The sequence below is a fragment of the Globicephala melas genome, chromosome 17, assembly GCF_963455315.2.
Source record: "Globicephala melas chromosome 17, mGloMel1.2, whole genome shotgun sequence".
NCBI lineage: Eukaryota > Metazoa > Chordata > Mammalia > Artiodactyla > Delphinidae > Globicephala > Globicephala melas.
In genome coordinates, this window is record NC_083330.1 from 67,634,353 (window position 1) to 67,654,175 (window position 19,823).

General features: G+C 49.9%; 1 long non-coding RNA gene across 36 annotated transcripts in view; it reads left to right on the plus strand.

The window, feature by feature from the left end:
• The first annotated feature begins 206 nt into the window (after window positions 1–206).
• The window catches only part of LOC115863234 (uncharacterized), a 402,728-nt gene continuing 383,111 nt past the window's right edge, over window positions 207–19,823 (plus strand). For 34 of the 36 annotated variants that reach the window (XR_009559466.2, XR_009559461.2, XR_009559457.2 and 31 more), the window contains exon 1: window positions 207–422. This is a non-coding gene — a long non-coding RNA (uncharacterized lncRNA). Of the gene's footprint in view, window positions 493–1,450; window positions 1,689–19,823 lie in introns of those variants that run through there. The other 2 variants (XR_009559459.2, XR_009559464.2) reach the window with 2 other exon arrangements.

The window sequence follows — 19,823 nt, forward strand, 5'->3', positions numbered from 1 at the left end:
CGCGCGCGGCCCTCCGCGGCAAGATGCCCCGAGCTGCTCCGGTCGCGGGCGGAGGGGCTTGCGGGGCGGCGGGCCGGGCGGCGGGGAGCTGAGAGGCGCGGGCAGCGCTGGGGCCGAGGACGCACGCGGCCAGTCGGGCGGCGCGCGCTTTCCCCTCCCCCGCAGCCCGGAGCGCGAGCCGCCGTGACGTCACGGGCCGCCCTCCAGCCCCGCGCTCCAGCGGGCCGAGCGCGTGCGGCCGCCGAGCACATGGGCCCGCGGGCCGGGCGGACTCCGGGCGGCCGGGACCCGGAGTATCAGCGAGGGGCCGCGAGCGAGGGTGGGCCCCGGTACGCGCCCGGAACCCCCTGAGTGGATTTCCACGCGGAAAGGCTGTTGGCGGCCCCGGTGACCTGCGGAGACACGGCTGAATCCACCTTCCAGTAAGTTAGAATTCTGTCCTCTGCCTTTCTGGAAACTCGGAAGCCTCGGCCTTGCGGGTCGGGATGCGTGGTGAGTAACTGGACGGAAGGAAGGAGCTTTCGGATGCCAATGGGTGTGTTCACCGTGCACTTTTCTCATCCCCAGACTCTGGACTGGCAGCGAGTTTGGGCGTTTGGGGTGGGGGGAGGGGAAGAGGGTGACATCAAATGGCCCTTGCAGGGAGATAATTCTGGATTTGTGCTCTTGCTGAAAAGCGTGTTATTATCTAACCTCCCAATATAGACCCCCTCCCGTCGGTACGGGTTTGGATCCGCAGAGACGGTCTGGAGGCCCCTTTTGCTAACCGAGAGGTCTGTGAACCATACGATGCGACCTCCATCCTCTGACCGTCTCCTCCCCCTTAACCCCTACAAGGTGATTTCCGAAAACTCAGCAACTCTGTTTCTTGAAACTTTCTCAGCTTTTGCATTGCACTTACTGATTTGCCGGGGCCCTCCCACCCCTATCGTGGTAATTCTTTTGGCATGGATTGTTGATTTGGTTAGATTTACCCTCCCTAGGCTAATGTGCTCTTATTTATGCCAGTGTTTGTGGTCCGGAGTGTAGACTCTCGGGAAGGGCAGCCATGAGGCTGCATGTGTTCGGTGCGCGGATACACCATGAATTTTCCTGAGAGTTGGCAGGCATGGAATATTCTTGTGTTCACTCGAGCCCCTGATTTCAGGCCCTTCTGTAAGTTGGGAGAAGAGAGGAAATCCCTTGTGAGGGGTTTTAGGGAGAAGAGGGTGAGGTTGTGGTGTTTCCTTTCTGCTCTTCTGTTCTCCAGAGAGAGGCTGGCAGCCCCGTCTCATCCCTCCGTTCCCCCACCACTTGGCGTCCTGGCTACTGGAGCTGTTTAGTTGCTGGAGAAAACCCTGAAGAAACGTGTGTTTGTCTGCGGTGGCTGGGCGGGGCTCTGAGGAGGTAGGGACTGCATCTGCTCTGCTGCTTGTCATAGGGTGTCGCAGGCCTCTTTTGCATACTGGCAGCGACAAGTTGAGGCTTGTTCATTTGACACAGTCCTGTGGTCACAGCGAATCTCTCTAAAGCTCTAACCAGTGGAGAAGGGGGGTGTATGGATCCTCTGAACTCTGAGTGGGACTTCCTGAAAGATTTATTAGGAGAAAAACCTTCCTGGAAGCAGCAGAAGAACAAACACAGAATCTCTGGCTGGGCAGAGCCTCGTGGCCTGGTCTCCAGTATCTGGGAGCAGTTACATCTTGGAGGTGAGGAGTGCCTCGTGGTCTGAGGCCTTGGCACGAGGGTCCGACTGGAATTCCATGCATGGGTCTGGTGATGGAAAGGCTCGGTGGGTGCAGGGCCGGTCATAATGCTGTACCCAGTGAACTCCCCGGGGGGATTTGTTATGTGATCACATTTTTGTTTTGCCTGGTTAAGCGTGGTTTTTATTCTTGTTGTTGCTTTGCCGACTTTGAGTGCAGAATTTTGCATAAACCAGGCTTCCCCTGAAAAGTAGAAGAAATCAGTTTCTTTTTCTGGTTGCTTTTCCTCTCTCTTCCTCCGTCTCCTCTCCGTCCCTCCCCCATGCTGTCCGGTTTGTCCTTTCTGTCCAGGGCTGGAGCTTTTCTGGACTGGAAAGAGGGAGTTCTTCTCAGCTCTGAAATATCAGAACTCACCCCCTCCCGCCCCCTCCAGCCCCGCAACTGATTTCTGTGATTGCTGGTCTGAAACCCGGTGATTCCTCACCGTCTATATCCAGTTGATCTCTTGTGCTTTTAGCTTCTTTTTCTTCCTCCTAAATGGTAGGCAGGCAGGCTGGGTTTGGGAGTCTGTGTCCCAGGGCCTTCTGCCTGCCCGGGATGGACAGTTTTCTCGGACAGCTCAACGAAAGAACCTCCTGGACGATAAGACAGCCTTCCTTTATTCCTCTTTGTGTGATTCTCCCTGAATTTGGTCACACCAGTGGCGGTGTTGACCCTTTCCTGCGGAAGTGAGGACCTGGGATAGTTGCTGGTCCATATTCTTTGGCGAGGTAGCCGCGGGCCTGCTAACGAATGGCCGCACTTCACTGTGTTAGATGTCAGATGGCTTTCTGGATGCTCGAGCTTTTTACTTTGTATTTCCTTTCCTAGTTGGCTGGAGACATGGCATTCTCCCTGTTTTGTTTGTTTTTTTTAAACTCCGGATGCTGGTTTGTAATCTCTGTAAGAGGCCAGGACTCCTCCTTTATATACCCTGTGTCTGCGGCGGGGTGGGGGGAAACCCTGAATCAAGATGGAAACAGAGCAACAACGTGGAATAATTTTGACCGTAGATGAGTTCCGTTGATGGTCACTTCTACCCCTTCCCTAGAAAACCTCAGAAACTCTAGGCCTTACAGGAGAATGCTGCTAAAATGGGTCCTTTGACGGGTTCTTCCTCTCTCTCTTCCGTTTTTCTGGTCCCCAGTAATCTAAGGATCTAATAACAGTAATAGTAAATGATAATAATAATAGTTTCTTTCTTTGTTTTTTTGGCCGTGCCGTGTGGCACACAGGATCTTAGTTCCCCCACCAGGAATCGAACCCGCACCCCCTGCAGTGGAAGTGTGGAGTCTTAACCACTGGACCGCCAGGGAGGTCCCAATAATAGAAGTAGTTTCTATAGTAACATTGAAATCGTATATCAGGCCAAGCATGTTCTTCCCATTTCATGCTCGCTATAGCCACACCAAGGCAGTTATGATAAAATGTCTAGCAGTGATGGAGTTCTTATGACGGGCCAGACTCAGTTCTAAATGCTTTAGATATGTTATCTCATTTAATCTCCCAACCATCGCATAAGGTATTATTATTATTATTATTATCACTGTTTTGCAGATGGGGGACCCACAGCTCAGAGAGATTAAAAATATCCCTACCCTCACCGCCAGGTCACACAGCTAAGGAGTGGTAGAGCCACTGGGATTTGGACCTGGGCCATCTGGCTCCCTGGTTCTCTAACCACTCCTAGAAGTTAGAGGACAGTGAAACTAAAAGTAAGCAAGGATGCTTCTCGGCCTGGAGCGGGAGGGATCAAGTGTGTTCCCCAGCCTGCCCTCCTTACCCGGCACAGATGCAAACCCCAAACCCTGTGTGAAGACACTGCCTGCTTTGGCTGCCGGCCCGTTCCACTAACGTTGGGGTCAGGAAGCCATGGGAGGGGGGGCTGCAGCGTTTGGAAGATTCTGGACGGGGGTCTGGGGAGCCTGCGCAGAGCCTCAGTCTTGGTGTGAAATCTATGGGCATTTGCAAAACGCTACATCCAGGCGTCCTGCCTGGCTTTGTGACCAGCATATAATCACTGTGAACATTCAGAGCAGATGGGAGACAGAGCTCTTTCTGCAAATGATCACATACCCTCCCCCCCATCCCCTGCCCCCGCCCCCCAAACTATCTGAGTACCTGTCTCTCTCCTGCGTGTGTTCTGGTCCTGTAGCAGCCCTAACAATACAAGGATTGTGGTGGCCCCTCTCCCAACCCTGGCATTAAAAACGAAAACAATGCCAGCCCATAAACACAAGATTCACATACACGAGGCCAAAATGGTCTCAGTCACTTTTTAATTCCAGAATTCTGAATGTTTTTCTTTTATTTTCTCTTCCTCGTTTTTCTGAGGGGGGCAGGCAGGGGTATGGGGTGTTGTTTTGCTGGTGCCTGGTGGGTAGTCCGAGCCCCAGGGTTATTCGTTGACCTGCCTCTTTTCCCTCCTGGACCATGCATTTCTTGGGAGCAGCAGGGGGCGGGGAAGGGGTGGGGGATGCTGGCAATCATCTTCATCTGGTGGCTCACGCAGCCCTGGGACTTTGTTGGATCAGGTGGCTGTCAAGAACTGCTTTATTTTCAAGGAAACAAGCGATGCCCAGTCTCCAGTCATTGTCTTCTTAGATGTGAAACAGCCCGACAGGGTGGGAAGCAGAGGGTTTGCCCTGAGGGAAGGGACAGGGAAGAAAGGAAGGAAGACTGAAAGCGGCAGAAGGCACCTGGGTCGCCTGAGGGGCCGTGCAGACCTGGGTTCCTTTGGGGCAAGTTACCTGACCTCTGTAAGCCTGTTGACTGGCCTATGAAGTGGGGATGGTAAAGCACCAGCTTCACCGGTGGCTATGAGGAGGAAATAGGGGATGAACAGCTGGCGGGTGTTCAGCACAGCGCCTGGGCTCCTGGTAAGTGCTCAGCAAGAGTTAGCTAATATTATTACTGTTACAATTATTGGGTTTTATTATTACTTCCTGTGGCTGCTTGGAGTGGTGGTTTCTGAATACGTTATAATGCGTAAAGGTAACATTCTGGTTACATAGATCATAAAATGGCAGTGACTTCACTAGTGTTCTTTGCAAGCATCTGAACAAAACACTGGCTAATAGATGTAAGAAAGAGATAGAAATGGGGAGAGGTCTCAGAAAGGACAGGAATCAGAGGGTGCCCCTCAGGTGTCAGCCTGCATTTATATGTATATATAAAGTTTTTTTCTTTTTTTGGCTGCGTTGGGTCTTTATTGCTGCGCGCAGGCTTTCTCTAGTTGCGGCAAGCCGGGGCTACTCTTCGTCGCGTTGCGCAGGCTTCTCAATGCGGTGGCTTCTCTTGTTGAGGAGCACGGGCTCTAGGCATGTGGGCTTCAGCAGTTGTGCATGCAGGCTCAGCTGTTGTGGCTCGCGGGCTCTAGAGCGCAGGCTCAGTAGTTGTGGCGCACGGGCTTAGTTGCTCCGTGGCATGTGAGATCTTCCTGGACCAGGGCTCGAACCCATGTCCCCTGCAGGACATTGGCAGGCGGATTCTTAACCACTGTGCCACCAGGGAAGTGCCGTCAGCCTGCTTTTGCAGGTTACTTCAGCTCTCGCTGCTGCTGAGAGGAGAATAGTTTCCCCCTCCCAGGGATGATGCAAAGCACTTAGCACAGTGGAAGTAAGCTCTTGAGGAAGACGTAAAGATGATTGTTATTATTGGTTATTCTTCAGGGCTCCCTTTCCCTGGTAATTTGGCCCTAACATTTGCTACTCTGTTTAAGATGGATTGGTTGAGCCATTCATTTACTGGGCAGTTGCTGGGTGGCAGGCACTGTTCTAGCTCCTGGAGATCCAGCAGGGAAGAAAAGAAACAAAAATCTTTGTCCACCTGGAGTTTCCATTCTATCCAAGCCACACAGTGGGGTCAGGGTGGTCCCCACAGGGAGCTGGGGAACGGATAGAGGCAGCGCAGGCAAAAACTCCACTGACTCCTGACACCACTGTATTAGTAGATGTAAGGTGCTTAGCACAGGGCTGCCATGTGGTAGTGACTATGTAAGTGGTGGTTGCTATATTTATAATTATTGCCTTCCTTTGGGGGCTGCCTCATAAAATAGCAACCTCCCTAACTCCCATTTCCATTCCTGAGTCTCACTGTTGTCCATAGTACTTGTTATGGACTGAATGTTTGTGTTTCTCCAAAATACATATGTTGAAATATTAACCCCCAATGTGACGGTATTTGGAGATGGGGCCTTTGGGAGGTAATTATGGATAGGTGAGGTCATCAGGGTGGGGTCCTTGTGAGGTGATTAGTGCCCTTATCAGAAGAAATACCAGGGAGCTTGCCTCCTCTCTCTGGCCATGTGAGGACACAGCAAGAAGGTAGTTGTTTACAAATCAGGAAGAGAGCTCTCATCAGAAACCAGATTGGCCAGAACCTTGGTCTTGGACTTCCTAGCTTCCAGAACTGTGAGAAATACATTTCAATCATTTAAGCTACCCCATCTGTAGTATTTTGTTATGGCAGCCTGAACAAACTGAGACAGTACTAATCGTTACCTGATATACCGTATATCTGTCTTCTCTCCTGAAATTGTAAACTCTGTAGGGCTGAGGGCATTCATTCATTTATTCATTTTCATCAATTCAACACATACTTATTGCATGCCTACTCTGTGCCAAGCAGGGTTCTAGGCGCTGGGAATGCGGAAAGGAACAAGAAGGATGTGGCACGAATGGTGCTTGCATTGCAGCTGAGGTAGACATTGGGAATAGTAGACATAATAAACTGAGGACATTCACAGTGTATTTGAGGGTAATGTGTTCTATGGGAACAAGTGGAGCAGAGTCAGGGTCTGGAGGACTGGGGTGGGCTGCAGTGTTAAGGTGGCTTCAGGGCAGCCTCTGTTGACAAGCTGTTACTGGAGCAGCCTTGAAGGGGTTAGTCTTAGAGGATGGTGTTCCTGGCACAGGGAAGCGCCAGGTTCGAGGCTGAGGGCAGGGGTGGGCCTGTGAGAGGGAGAAGCAGGATGAAGAACGGATTGGAGTGGTGAGAGCAAGGTGGACAGAGGTGGAAGGGGAAACCAGAGCAGCGTTCAGCGGCGTTGCACGTGAAGTCTCCAGGCCTTTCTAAAAGACTCTGTCTCGTGCACAGTAAAATGGGGAGCGACTGAAGGGTTTAAAACAGAAAGCTGATTTGCTCTGACTTAGCTTTCAAAATGATCAATCTGGCTGCTGTGTTGAGAAGAGACTAAATCTAGGCCAGCAGTCAGGGCACCCGGGTCAAACTGCAGGGGATGCAGGTGCTTGGTCCAGGCTGGTAGTGGTGGACAGGAGCTTCTGGACTGCTCACTGGTGTATCCCCAGGCATCTAAAACTGCCCTATCCAATGCGGTAGCCACTACCTTTATGTGGCCGCTGAGCACTTGAAATGAGGCTAGTCTGAATGGAGATGTACTAAAATACACGTCGGATTTCAAAGACTTAACACAAAAAAAGTGATATATATTCCGTAACATCTTAAGGAAAAACCCGAATGAACTTTTTGGCTAACCCAATATCTCATTACTGAATTCGTTAACGTTAATTATGTGTTGAAATGGTATCTTGGATATATTGGGTTAAATATGATACATCACTAAAATGAATTTCACCTGTTCCTTTTTTTTTTTTAAAAATGCGGTTACTGGAAAATCTAAAATGACCCGTAGCTCAAATTCCATTTTTATTGGGCAGTGTAGCTCTACGACAACGCCTGGGCTGTGATGAGCATTCAGTGAATCCAGAGTGAGTGAGTGAGGGCCAGGCGCAGGGGATTCTGCACGGAATAAGGAACCATCCCTGTCTTCAAGAAGCTCCCAGTGTGGGGACTTCCCTGGTGGCGCAGTGGTTAAGATTCTGCCTGCCAATGCAGGGGACCCGGGTTCGAGCCCTGGTCCGGGAAGATCCCACATGAGGCAGAGCAACTAAGCCCGTGCGCGACAATTACTGAGCCCATGAGCCACAACTACTGAGCCCGCGTGCCGCAACTACTGAAGCCCGTGCTCCGCAGCAAGAGAAGCCACCGCAATGAGAAGCACGTGCACCGCAACAAAGAGTAGCCCCCACTCGCCGCAGCTAGAGGAAGCCCGTGCACAGCAACGACTGCTGACCAGAGCGGCTGGGAGGCAGGGAAGACAGGGGGAAATGGAGCTGCAGGCAACTAGGTCTGGTGTGGCTGAGAAGGCTCGAGCAGGAGGGACGTGGGAGATAGGTCTCCAGTCTAAGTGAGGGCCTTGCAGACAGGGAACAGAGAGCTGAGGACCCTGGGCCTTGGGCCTGTGCCTGAGGTGGGAGAGGCAGGAGTGGCCAGTGGGTCAGCCCCACCTGCTGGCCCACTGGCCACTTAATGACCAGCAGAAGTGATTTAAATGGGTCCTGCCAACCCTGGGATTGTAACCAGGAGTAAATTCCCAGGTTTACATTTAGAAGGATAACAAATGTAATAGAGGATGGCTCTTCGGAGGGAGGTACCTGAAATGGCCCTGGGTGGACAGAACTGTAATTAGGGAAATTGGAATTATCTTTCCTCCGATGAAAAAAATACAAGCTTATCTCTAAAATTCTGGGGGGAAAAGTCTATAAAGATAAGTATTATTTCTTGAGTTAAATCCAATCACTGTTTTGTCTTTACTGTAGCTTTTTTTAAAAAAGGTTGTAATTATGGTATGTATCAATATGTTTGTGTCCTGGCTTTTCTTAGTTATCATTAAGTTGTAAGCATTCCTGAATATTATTACATATGCTTTTGTCCATGTCATTTTTTATTGGGTAGATGATATTTCTGCAATGCTTAGCTCATAATAGAGCTACATATAGCTTACATATGTAAGTTTTCTATTTTTCGTTTCATTTTTTTGATAAACCCCCTGTCCTAGGATTATTGCATCAGAGCATCTCACTATTTATTTATTTTTGGCTGCGTTGGGTCTTCGTTGCTGCACAGGGGCTTTCTCTAGTTGTGGTGAGCAGGGGCTACTCTTCTTTGCAGGGTGCAGGCTTCTCATTGCGGTGGCTTCTCTTGTTGTGGAGCACGGGCTCTAGGCACACGGGCTTCAGTAGTTGTGGCCTGCAGGCTCAGTAGTTGTGGCTCGTGGGCTGTAGAGCGCAGGCTCAGTAGTTGTGGTGCACGGGCTTAGTTGTTCCGCGGCATGTGGGATCTTCCCGGTCCAGGGCTTGAACCCGTGTCCCCTGCACTGGCAGGCATATTCTTAACCACTGTGCCACCAGGGAAGCCCCACATCTCACTATTTTAAAAGTTTTAGTTAAATATTGTAACTCATGAGATTTGCACTGAAGCTAAATTTGCTGTTATCTGGTGAGACACGTGATGTTTGTTGCTGTCCATGATAGGCTATGTCATGAACAATTACGTATAGCGTGTATTAAATGCTAGACACGTGTGCATATACATCATATGCACCTGTATTAGCTTTTTCTTAACTTCCATTTATTTAGCAGATATTTGTGGGATGCCTGTTGTGTGCCAAGCACTGTTCAAGGTCTTGAATGTTCAGTAGTGATCACAACAGGTATGGTACCAGTTCTAAAGGAGCTTATTTCTTAGTGGGGAGACAAGCAAACATACACCAAAAAGTAACACTACTGTCAGGAATATGAAAGAATATGAAATCGAATAATGTGGAAGATAGTGTGTATGAGGTGAGGGGATTCACACTGAAATCCTACATTTGAGTGAGACACGAAGATTTGGGGGAAGTTAACCAGAGAAGGAGCAAAGCACAAAGGAGAAGATTGATAAATATGACTGTATTGTAAAGAAAAAAAGCCTAAGAAAAAAAAAAAAGAACAGCTTTAATAATAAAGAATAAAGAGTTCCCCAAAGTCAAACAGTTCTCAAAAGAAGAAAGCAAAATGGACCTGTGAAAGGATTCCAAATGTCCCTAGTATAGGCAGGTGTACTGAGGTCTGATCCGTAGACACTAGGGTCCACCCTGTTTAGTGGACAGCGCTAGGTGGTTTGGTAAATGCGCACAGCTGTGTAACACAGTCGTGTAATCATCATCATTAAGATACAGAACATTTCCATCCCCCGCCAGAGTCCCTCCTGCTTCTTTGTAGTCAACCCCCTCCCTGACCCTCAGCTTCTAACAATCACAGATTTGTTTCCCGACCTCACGGTTTGGTTTTGCCTTTTGTGTGTAAATGGCATCGTCCAGGATGTAGCTCTTTGAGCCTGGTTTCTCTCCTGCAGGTGAGATCTTCCACGTAGTATGTGTCAGCCGTTGGGTGGATTAGGTTGCAGAGTAGTGTCCTGTTCTCTGGATATGCCACTGTTATCCATCTTCCAGTGGAAGGACACTTGCGTTGTTTCTGGGGCACGTTTTTTCACGTTTTAAAACGTGCCCAAAATAGGAAGTCTGACGCAAGTCTTGGGGAGGCTGTGTGGGGCATGGGGTCCCCTGACTCAGCTGGTGAGTGTGGGGTTGCTTGAGAGACCAGTTGGCAGAACGCAATGAAATCAAAACATACGTGCAGCCCCACGCCTCGGTACATTTGAGAATTCACAGCTCATGTTATGTGTTGTTGAAGGCTACTTCGAGGTGGGTGTGAATGTCTAAAAGAAAATGGACTGGAAGGATCTAGATCAAATGCACTCTTATCCTCCTGAGAGGGAGGAGAGGATGGGGCTGGTGGTGACGGTCAAAGGCTACTTTAACTTTACCTTTCATGTTTTATAAAAGAAGAATATAGGCACATATATCACTTCTGCATTTTGAAAACATATAGTAAGGAAAGCAGACCGTGTGTATATATGACAACATGTTCATGGTTGTAAATTCTGGGTTTTTAAAATTTCTTTTAAAAACTAGTTTGAAGGGACTTCCCTGGCGGTCCAGGGGTTAAGACTCCAAGCTTCCACCGCAGGGGGTGTGGGTTCGATCCCTGGTCGGGAAACTAGGATTTCACATGCCTAGGATTTCACATGCCACCAAAGCAAACAAACAAACAAACAAACAACAAAAAAACTAGTTTGGGGGGAGGTATTCTAGCCTGAGAGAACAGCATGCATGAAGGACCCAAGGCAGGAAAACGTTTGGGAAGTTCATGATGTCAAGAGACTCCTGTGGGTGGAGTGGAGTGAATGTCCAAGGGTAAGAGACACAGGACCTGGACGGGGTCCAGGGTGGGCAGGTGCCTGGTCTTGGAGGCCTTAAGCACTAGTCCAGGCCTCTGTGGGCTGCTGAGTGGGGCAGAGGCCTGGTTTGATTGACATTTTTGCTCGGTAGACAATGGATTGGATGGTTGACAGTGGTAGCTGGGCCCGTTTGGAGGCTGTGTGGCAGCCATCCAGATGAGGACCCTGGAGCCTGGCTCTAGCAGTGGAGAGGGGGAGAAGAGGACAAATTCAGTATTTATTTTGGGGAGAGAAAGGACTTCTGCCTGGAGGGCAAAGTTGGAAGGGATCCAGGTGGGACTGAAGAGGTAGCTGAGGACCTTCCAGTCCCCGTGAGGAGCTTGGACTTTATCCCGAGGGCGGTTGGGAACTGTGGGAAGTTTTGAACAGGGGCAGGGACGAGATCAGAGTGGCATTTCAGGGAGACCTGTGCACATGTGGTGTCCTGGGCCTGGGGTCACTGAAGAACATTCTGTAGTTAATGTGGCTGAGAATACACCAGCGACCCTCTGGTTGGATGCTTGGCTTTTCCTGTTTTTTAAAAGGAAAGAGGAAAAAGAAAAGGGCCTCTATGTGGGAAGCTCCTGAACTTTACGGGAGAGCAGCTGTAGGAACAGGGGTCCCTTCTGGCATTTATTGTGTCGGGGTTTATCCCACAGTCCACGTAAGTAATCATTCATCCAACCGGGGCCAGGGGCAGTTTTGGGATCACTTAGCCAATCTTCTCACTGAGAGACTTCGAAGAGAGATCACTCCTATCCTTGTGGTGTATCACTTTTTACAAAACAGACGGTTGCATTCGGTCCAAGAACAACCTATGAGGCTAAGGCCAGACTGTCCTGGCTGGGTTGACGCTCAGAGAACACCTCCGGTGGAGACCTGGGGCTTCTTCCGCACGCTGTGCTTCTCAATGTCATTGCATCCGGATCACCAGCCTTGCAGCGCCGCTCTCCCCTCAGCACACTTGGGAGGAGATGGCCTCCCAGGAAGTGCTCTTGAAATAGAAGGGGAGCTCGGGGCTTCCCCCTGGGCTTTGCTTGGTGCAGAGCTCCCCTGTCCTCTCGCCACGCCTCGAGGTTGGCCAAAGGCAGTGTCTCTTGCCTGTCATTTCCCTGGACAGTCCATATGTGCTTTCTCAGCTAGAGAAAGCACATACTTATCCCACTTTTCCCTGCAAAGTGTTTTGGAAAAAAACGAGGGGTGCCAAAGGATAGGGGAGATCACTGTATCAGTCATGGTAACGTGTGGAGGTGGTCTCGCAGCCGCGGCTTACACAGCAGCATACGACGGTTTTCACATTTTATACCTGAGCCGTTGCTGACACCCTTGACCCTTGATTACGCAGCTCTTTCCCCTTTGGTCCAGCAGTGAGACCCGGCATCACTGGCGCCACAACACCCTCTGGAGAGCATCCACTACCGGCCCCAGCTGTCTCCCTGCTCCCACGCCTGGCTTTTAAAAGGGCAAACTAGATCCTGAGACTCAACGACTTAAAAGCTTTTATGGCTTCCCATTATTAGTTCGAGTACCTGCTGTATAATAGACCCTCATGAGTATTGATTGAATTGCTGAGTGATGTGAACCCAGTGATGTGTATCTGGGGTAAGGACCCAGCCCTCACCAACCCTCCAGGCTGAATGCTTTCTGCCAGACGGATGCCTCTGCTTGGATCACAAGGCGGGCTTGTCTGATTAGAGGCAGCTGGTGAATGTCGGTTTTGAATAATGAAGGTTTGGAATGGCGTTATTCTTTGGAGAGGGTGGGTGCCTGCAGATTCACTTCTGACAGTCACGTCTCACCCAGCTGGGGAGATGGGACAGGTTTCAATTCCTTTCCCACTTCCTCCTCTAATTAACTCCTGTTGATGCTTTATGACTCAGCCTAGGGGTCACCTCCTTCAGGAAACATTCCTTCATCCCCTCCATGCGCCCTGAGTTATCACAACTCACATCCTGTTGTATTGTGTTGTGGCCATGGATTCCCAACAGGGCTTGCAAACTCAGTTGCTTAGGAAGACGAGCAGATGATATAAATGCACCAGGTAGGAAGGGTGTGGACTGGCCGACAACTGGTCCCCTCTCTGGACCAGAGGCGGCTGCTCTTTGATTCCAGCTCCCCCTCTCCGCCTCCCCATTTCCCCAGGCCAGAAAGGAGATTCACGGCTGCCAGACCTTCTACTTTTGAAAGAGAAGCTGGGTATCATTCTTTTTTTTAATGAAAATTCTCCTGATTTTCAAATGTTTCAATTCAGATTTTTAAAGAAGGCTCACAGGCCAAACAAAACACGTGTGGGCCCGACGTGGCCCCTGGGACCAGCAGTTTGCAGCCCCTGCTTATGGCTCTCCCTGTCCCATTGCACAAGCTCTTCCAGACATGACGTGCTTTTCTGTGCCCCCAGCACCTTGCAGGGAGCCGGCAGGGCTTGGTGGGTGCTCCCTGCTTAAACCCTTATTGACTTGGGTGCTGCAATAGAGCGCCTCCCGCATAGACGGCATTAACATTTTTTCCCTTAGAACTGTTTGCACGTAATGCTGTTCTGAGTTGCTTCTTCAGCCCCCTGCATGCTTTTGTGATAGGCTGTGTGTCCCTGGAAAACTAATCATTTCCTGTTAACTGCTCTTTTCCTTTTCCCCTTCCCTCTCCACCCCCTCAACACATGTTGGCCTTTTTTGGGGGGTGTTGGGGGGGGGGAAGCCAGACCTTTCATATCCTGCTGGGCTCCTACAGTGTTGGTCAGCTGTTATTAGGCAGTGGTGGTTTCCGGCTAGCTCATGACTTTTGCCCTCCAAGTTGGTGAGCTTTTGCTCATTTCCATCGGGGGAAAATGCGTGACTTTCAGATTTCTCTTCGTTTACGGTGAGCCGTGGTGGCAAAGTTGCTTAAAGAAACGAGCCAATCAGCTACCAGGAGGAAGCAAAAGCCCCACCCTGTTTTGTTCCGTGTTTTCCATCTTGTTATCTGTCTTCACATTGTGGAGGCAGAATTCAACAAGGAGCTTAATATGTGCCTGAAACTGAGCAAGGCTCTGGGGAACTAGAAAAGAACCGTGGATTTGATAGTCTGGAAGATCCATCCTTACCTTTCAGAGATGCAGAGGGAGAGCAAAACCAACGACAGTGATGATACGGTGTTAATGCAGTTATAGTGCAGCGTCACGTTCTTTATTTAGCATTATTAGGAGCATTATTTAGCTATAAAATGGCATCATAGAGATATTAAGCCCTGACTCTGTGCCACCGTTAAGAACTTGTCCATATTAATCCATGTAGATAATAACTATGAACTGATTACACGGAAAAATCACAGCGGAACAGTGACATTCAATGACCCGGGATTTACTGTGCGTCTCACTTGCTGGTGCTGTGCTAGGGCTTGTAGCTACACTTGGGGAATCCCTTGAGATCCCCACCCCCCTAGTCCAGTGCAGGTATACAGATGTGTGCTTTTGCACATGTCGATGACACCAGGGTGAGGTCGTGGTTGTCAGAGAGGGACAGGGTGATGCTGGTTCTCAGGGGATGAAGCAGCTGATGGCTGAGGTCCAGCTGGCCTGGGAGGCTTCTTTTAGAGGAGGTGAGCCTTGCGATAGGGTAATGGGTGGCAGAAGGAGAGGGGTTTGCCTGTTACAGAAGGGCTATAGTCTCTGTTTCTTATCTTGGAATGGGAATACTATTTCCTCCTTCTGGTTGGTTGTAAGGATTTGTACCAATAACAATAGTATGATTACTGACAACAGCTGGTGTTCTGTGAGAGCCCACTGTGTGATGGGCACAGTGCCAAGGGCTTCCCTTCCATTACCCCATATACTGATCAGCAATACCTCATGGGATAGGAACCATCATCAGCCCTGTTTTTCAGATGGGACAAACTGAGGCTCAGAGACGTTAACTGACTTGCCCAAGTTCACACAGCTATTAAAAGGCAGGTTGGAACCCAGGTCAGAGTGCAAAGACTAGGTTTGGAACCAATCCATTAACCAATCTATTAACTTCAGATACCCAGGAAGTATAAAAATGAATCCTTTTCCCTAAGAAGTTTCTTTTTATTCCCAGCCCTGCTTTCCCATCCCCCTCTTCTTTACGCCCCCCCCCCAAAAAAAAGGGCAGGACAGTTTGACTTTGGCTGCAAATTTTAGCTATGATAACCCACATCTCTGGTTCTAAACTAGACAATCTCTGGATGGAGACTGAGAGAGAAAAGGGAAAATGAAAGTAGCAGTTGTCCTAGGTGATATGAATTACATTAAAATGGCTTCCAGGGCTTCCCTGGTGGCGCAGTGGCTGAGAGTCCGCCTGCCGATGCAGGGGACGCGGGTTCGTGCCCCGGTCCGGGAGGATTCTACATGCCGCGGAGCGGCTGTGCCCGTGAGCCATGGCCGCCGAGCCTGTGCGTCCGGAGCCTGTGCTCCGCAACGGGAGAGGCCACAACAGTGAGAGGCCCGCGTACGCAAAAAAAAAAAAAAAATGGCTTCCAGGTTTTGTTGTTTCTGCGTCACAAACCCGTTTTAATTATACCTAGAAATTGGTACTGGTGAGTAAGAGTGGGGTTGGGGAGGGCCACGAGCAGACTGACAGAGAAGCCCCGAGGGCGAGGAAAACGTTTAGGTCTCTGGACCAGCATTCTCCTCTCTCGCTCTGGTCATTATTGTAAGTGGCTGGCAAGCTTTAGGCAGCACGGGTGCTTCTGTCTTCTCAAACTCTGACCCCAGACTGTCTGCTTGGAACCTCAGCTTTGCCACTGAATAGATGCATGGCCTTCAAATCTCTGTACCTCCTGGTTTCTTCATCTGTAAAACGGGAGTAACAGCCCTGCTGTTCTAGGACGGTTAAGAGGATTAAATGAGTGAACACACAGAACGCCCTCATCCCCGATGCTGCTTTCTCTGTGAGGTCACAGTGCGCACCTGACTTTGCCCAGTTTTTTACCTTCCAGTGTCAATCTGTGCTTTCTTGGGGAAATCAAGTCATTATAAATGATCATTGGTGTGGCTCTCCGTGGTTCACTAAGTTCTCCCAGCAGCAGAATCGTCTTGAGGAAATCTAGGTCCGATCATGTAAGTCCTGTTCAGAACCCTCCCGTTAAGTCCTGGTCTCCTTCGGGATGAGCCTGTGACCTGGCCCAGCTCAGGGACGTACGACAGGCTGCCCCCCTCCTGTCATCACTTTCCGTGTGGCTTCTCCACCTTCAGTGTCACTCACCCACCCCAACACATCCCCGGTCCTCTGAGCTGTTTTGTTTCCCTGTTTAGCATCCGCCACAGTCTAAAGTCCAGTCTGAGTTATCTGTCTTGCCTGGGATCCGTAACCCCCAATAGAAAACAGGCTTCAAGGGAATTTTGTTCACTTTATTGTCTCCTGTATTCCCCGTTGTCCCAAGGGTCATTGGCTGAGTGAATGAATGCAAATAATCTTCGCATTTTAGTCTGACAACAGACCTGTGAATTGGGGCTTCTGATCTACGTTTGACAGATAGGAAACTGCATACTGTTTTCCACAGCAGCTGCACCCTTTTATATTCCCACCAACCATGCACAAGGATTCCCAAATCTCCCCATCCTTGCCAACACTTGTTACAGTCTGTTTGTACACTTGCTATTCTGTTTGTTTTTAATTTTATAATAGTATGTATGTAAGTGGCATCACATAGTGGTTGTGATTCGCGTTTCCCTAATGATGTTGAGCATCCTTTTTTTTTTTTTTTTTTTTGGCAGCTCCCGGGCCCTAGCAGTGCAAGTGCCAAGTCCTAACCGCTTAACCACTGGACCGCCAGGGAATTCCCTGAGCATCTTTTTATATGCTTACTGGCCACTTGTATATCTTCTTTGGAGAAACTTTTTTTTTCCGGTATGCGGGCCTCTCACTGTTGTGGCCTCTCCCGTTGCGGAGCACAGGCTCCGGACGCGCAGGCTCAGCGGCCATGGCTCGCGGGCCCAGCTGCTCCGCACCATGTGGGATCTTCCCGGACCGGGGCACGAACCCGCGTCCCCCGCATCGGCAGGTGGACTCTTAACCACTGCGCCACCAGGGAAGCCCAAGAAATGGGTTTTTTGTTGTTGTTGAGTTGTAGAGTTCTTCATATTTTCTGGATAGAAATCCCTTTTCAGGTAGATGATTTGCAGATATTTTCTCTTGTTCTGTGGGTTGTTTTTTTCACTCTCTTGAAAGCGTCCTTTGATGCACAGGGGGTTTTAATTTGGATGAAGTCCAACTTATTTATTTTTCCTTTTGTTGTCTGTGCTTTTGGTGTGAGGTGTAGACAATTGTGCCGAGCTTAGCCAGGGCCGTCCAGCCAGGAGTGGCAGCGCGCGTGTCCTGACCACTCTCTGTACTGCTCTGAGGCTCCATCCTTTGGATTCCCATGGCCCGTGCTTACCCTGGGTTGGTGTCTCAGTTCAGCTCTTAGGTGTGTTACCTTGTTCATCTTCTCAGCATCTCTACCAGCTGGATGCTGTTACCCCATTTCCCAGCAGTGGAGGGGTGCACCCAGCAACCTGGAGCCTGGTAGAGACTCACTAATGCAGCCATCAGCAGCGTAGCTGGGGTCACAGTGCACCCACCGTGGACGTTCCGACTCACCACGTCACTTTCCCACAAAATAAATGATTTGGGAGTCGTGCTTCCCACAAAACAAATGATTAGCAAACATTTTCTAATCATTTGGGGACCGAATTTCGTGTCGTTTCAACAGTTAGTCCACGATATTCTCTCGATATCTACAAGGAGATGGCATCATGAGCGTCATAGGAAACGAATTCCCGTGAGTCCCCCACCCTGCTTAGGGTGTGACCCGGAACGAATTGCGTCCTTTTTCTAGGCTCTCCCAACTACCAACCCCTAGTATTCTCCCCCTGAGCCGAGTTCTCCTGAATTTTGGTGTGTATTATGTCCTTGCTTAAAATTTTTTCCCTATATTTTTCTCCCTAATTGTGACGTTACTTTTCTTCCTTTTGACCTTTTACAAAATTCCACACCGTACGCAGCGTGCTTTCCTACTCGGCATGTGTTGATAAGTGCACGTGGATGTGGTGTTTCTCACCGCCGTCATCTGTTCCGTTGTGTGAACAGACCACAGTTTATTCACCCGTTCTCCAAAGACATGTGAGTTGTTGGCGGCTTTTTTTTTTCTTTTAATTTTTTTCCACCACACACGAGCAGAGCTGCTGTGAGCGTTCTTGTACGCGTGGTCACAAGGGCCAGAGTTTCTGGCTAAGGTGGTAGGACCCCAGGCTGCTTTTGGATTTTCCTGGGATCACAGACTTTCAAAATCGGAAGGGATGTCTTCGGCTGCGGACTGTTGACCCTCATCAGTAATCTGAAAAGAAATGCTGTTGGTGTGATGGTGAGCAGTGTAGCTCCTGGAATGGGACGGCCGCGGGTTCACTCTTGCCTTTGCCTCATCCTGTTACTTAGTTCATCGTGCAATGAACTTAACTTCTCTCCGCCCGTTTCCTCAGGTGGGAACGGAGGACAAAAGGCCCCCCCCACCCCCGCATCATTTTGAAGTTTAAATGAGATAGTGCGAGACCCGAGACCCGGGGTGGGGTGATAACAGACCCTGAATAAGCCCTCCCTGCTGTTAGCATTGTTCCCTGTTGGCGGTTAAGGATCTCTTATACCCGCCCCAGACTGATGCTGGGGTAGTAACTGACGCCCAGAATGGTCATGAAACAACCCTGGTGCAGATTACCTTCCCCTCCATGTGGGCCCAGGATTCCAGGCAGGTTCCCAGTCCAGCTGGATCGCTGCCCTCTGCCAGGTCATCTTGGCCTGCCCAGGCGGGGTTTTCCCCTTTTCCCTTCCATACTTCCCAAGCTTTTCTGCATGGAATGTAGGAATGCCGGGCACCTCTTCCAGTGTTTACAGTGGCCTTCAGCTTAGATACCCCCAGCCAGGATAAACCTTTCCGAAACAGATAAACTGATTGCAGTGGAAGAGAGTGGGCTCCCAAGAGGTCTCACCTGGCCTGTAAGCCTCCACGAGGAAAACGTAGGCACGTCATTCCTGCGCTGCCGCCTGCCTCGCATTCCAGTCTTTAGGCCCAAATTATGAGAGGAGGGCAAGCCGGTCCCTCTTCCAGGAGAGGGACCGGCTTCATCAGCAAGATTTATTCATTCGTTTATGGCTTAGATCCAGAGCCTGGGCTTTTTGCAGCCGGGGGCTCTGCCTTGTGTTTTGAATCATTCTGATACTTGGTAGCAGAGGGCCACCCAAAGCCACAGGTAATCGCTCACCTGCGTGAGAGGCATAGAAACACAGCGTAATGGATAAGAGCGCGGTTTTCTCCTTTGCACAGCATCGGTTTGAGATCCACTTGCCTTCAAAAGTCTCAGATCTCCCTGGAGAAGTTACCCTCTTGAGTCTCAGTTTCCTCATCTGTAAAACTAGAACATAAGTAGTACCAACTAGATACTTTGTTGTGAGCGTTGAATGCGATTCTGTACACTAATGGCTTCCTCCAGAACTGGCATGTCGTAGGTGCTCAGAAAGCACTGGTTATGGGCCCCGCATAGGCACACGAGGGCTGGGCCTCTAGCCTCCAGGGGGGTCAGGAAATGTGGGCTGACTGAGCGAAGGTGTTGAGTACTTTCCAGTTTGAAAAGCACATTGATAGACGTGTTGCTTCCTTTCTTAAATGTCTAGCTTTGGAGTCCAGTCCTACTGTCCCTGCAGGATGACGCCGATCACTTCCTCCCTTGATTTTCTCATCTGCCAGCCCCTGTCGGCTCTCATGTAAATAGCTCCACCTGTTTACCTGCCTCTGTTCCGAGGACTCTGCCTCTGTATCTAATCTGTGTATGTAATCCTGACCACAGTCTGTATTAATGTCCCCATTTTACAGACGGGAAAGCTGAGGCAGAAAGGTAAGTGACTATCCAAGGTAACAACTACTAAGTAGCAGGGCCAGAGCCAAGATGCGAAGCCAAGTAGCCTGCTTTTCAGATCTGTTGGTCTAACTGGTTTGCTCTCCTGCCTTGAGGTC